This window comes from Arachis hypogaea, chromosome 18 (genome assembly GCF_003086295.3).
Source record: "Arachis hypogaea cultivar Tifrunner chromosome 18, arahy.Tifrunner.gnm2.J5K5, whole genome shotgun sequence".
Taxonomy (NCBI): domain Eukaryota; kingdom Viridiplantae; phylum Streptophyta; class Magnoliopsida; order Fabales; family Fabaceae; genus Arachis; species Arachis hypogaea.
The window spans coordinates 105,348,184-105,350,794 of NC_092053.1; positions in this window are offsets into that span (position 1 = coordinate 105,348,184).

Sequence of the window (2,611 nt, forward strand, 5' to 3'; positions counted from 1 at the left end):
TTTTCAAAATCAAATCTTTTCAAAAATCATATCTTTTTCAAATTACTATCTTATCTTTATATCTTTCTTTAAAATTCAAAAATCTTATCTTATCTTATTTCAAAATTTAAATTTTAAAATTTAATTTCAAAATTTCAAATTTCAAATTTCAAATTTCAAATTTCAAATTTCAAAATCAAATCTTTTTCAAAAATCAAATTTCAAATCTTATATTTTTCAAATTCTTATCTTATCTTTCCAAATTTCAAATTTTAAATCAAATCTTTTTTTTCGAATCTTTTCAAATTACTATCTTATCTTTTCTAATTTCAATTTCAAATTTAAATCCAAACTTTCAAAATTTCAAAATTCAAAATTCAAAATTTAAAATTCAAATTTTAAATTACAAATTTAAATCTTAATTTCAAATCTTTCTCAATTAGTTACTTGTTTTCTCTTTCTTCGTTTTCAAAACTTCCTAACTAATTCCTCCCTCTTCTAGTTTTCAAAAACTTCTTGCTTTTTTCTCTCTCTTCTTTTTCGAAATTCATTAATTAATTTTTAAATATTATTAATTAATTAAATTTTATTTTCAAATTAATTAATAAATAAAATAAAAACAAAAACATTTTAACCATAATTTACATCTTTATCCTTAATTCTTCTTCTTTTCCTACCTTTCTTCATCATGAACCCAAATGGTAATGAAGAGTTCAGAAGAACTCTGGAGTCCTATACAAACTCCACTGCTGACTTCTATGGAAGAAGTATTAGCATACCTCCCATCAGAGCAAGTAGCTTTGAACTAAACCCCCAACTCATTACTTTGGTGCAGCAAAACTGCTTCTGGACTTCCACAGGAAGAACCTACTGAGTTCCTGGCAGATTTCTTAAAGATTGCTGACACAGTACACAATGAGGGAGAAGACTAAGATGTCTACAGACTATTATTCTTTCTTTTTGCTGTAAAGGACCAAGCAAAGAAGTGGTTAGATAACCAGCCCAGATCTAGCTTGAAAATTTGGAAATAGCTAGTTGACAAGTTTTTAAATCAATACTTCCCTCCAAGGAAACTGACGCAGCTGAGACTGGACATCCAAGGCTTCAAACAAGGAGATAATGAATCTCTTCATGATGCTTGGGGGAGGTATAGAAGGATGCTAAGAAAATGTCCCACTGAAATATTTTCAGAATGGGTACAATTAGACATTTTCTACTATAGACTTTCAGACATGGCTAAAATATCTCTGGACCACTCTGCTGGTGGTTCCATACATATGAGAAAGACTATTGAAGAGGCTCGTGAGCTTATTGAGACAGTTGCCACTAATCAGCATCTGTACTCATCTGCTGAGACTCCTATGAAAGGAGAGATTAAGGCAATATCTACTGAACCCAACCCTCTAGAACAGGATGGCCCATTGACTCAGCAATTACATGCCATTGCCTAGCAAATACTGGAATTGCAAAAGGGTGTGCGAAAAACTCAGGCTTCTAACAGGAATATAGAACCCCAGCTAAGTCAAACAAGACAACAGTTATCTAAGCAGATAATAGAGGAATGTCAGGCTATGCAACTGAGGAGTGGGAAATCCTTAAACACCCAACCTCAGTGCAACAAGAGATCAAAGGAAGAAAAGCTAACAGAAGAACACCAGACTGCTGTCCAAGACATCTCTAAGGGCGTTGAGCGCCCAAAGAGAAATGTCATTGGCGTTCAATGCCAAAAAGGGGGTATCCACCTCTGGCGTTGAATGCCAGGAAGGGGGCAGCAACAAGGGCATTGAACACCCAAGCAAGGGTGGTCAGTCACATACTGATAACAACCTTCCTAAGTAAGCTAGTAACCCCCCTTCCAATACACAAGGCACTCAGCCTCTATCAACCAAGATTGATGAGTATAAGGCCAAGATGCCATTCCCTCAGAAACTCCGTCAAGCGTAAAAAGATAACCAGTTTGCTCGCTTTGTGGATTATCTCAGAACATTAGAGATCAAGATTCCTTTTGCAGAGGCTCTTGAACAGATACCTTCTTATTCTATGTTCATGAAGGGCATCTTAAGTCATAAGAAGGATTGGAGAGAGGCAGAAACAGTCTTCCTCACTGAAGAATCCAGTGCAGTCATTCAAAACAGCTTACCAGAGAAACTTAAATATCCTGGGAGCTTTATGATATCATGCACTCTAGGGAATGCTTGCACAAGGATAGCTCTATGTGATCTTGGGGCAAGCATCAACCTAATACCTGCTTCATTAATAAAGAAGCTTTACTTGACCGGTGAAGTCAAACCAACCTGCATATGCCTTCAACTTGCTGATGGTTATATTAAGATACCATCAGGAGTGGTTGAAGATATGATTGTTAGGGTTGGATCCTTTGCTTTTTCTACTGACTTTGTGGTGTTGGATATGGATGGGCACAAGAGTGCATCACTTATCCTAGGAAGACCCTTCCTAGCTACAGGAAGAACCCTCATTGATGTGCAAAAAGGGGAAGTAACCCTAAGAGTCAATGATGATGAATATGTGCTGAATGCTGTCAAAGCCATGCAGCATCCAAACACCCCAGAGGAGTGCTTGAGCATTGATATCATCGACTCCCTGGTGGAAGAAGTAAACATGGTTACCATAC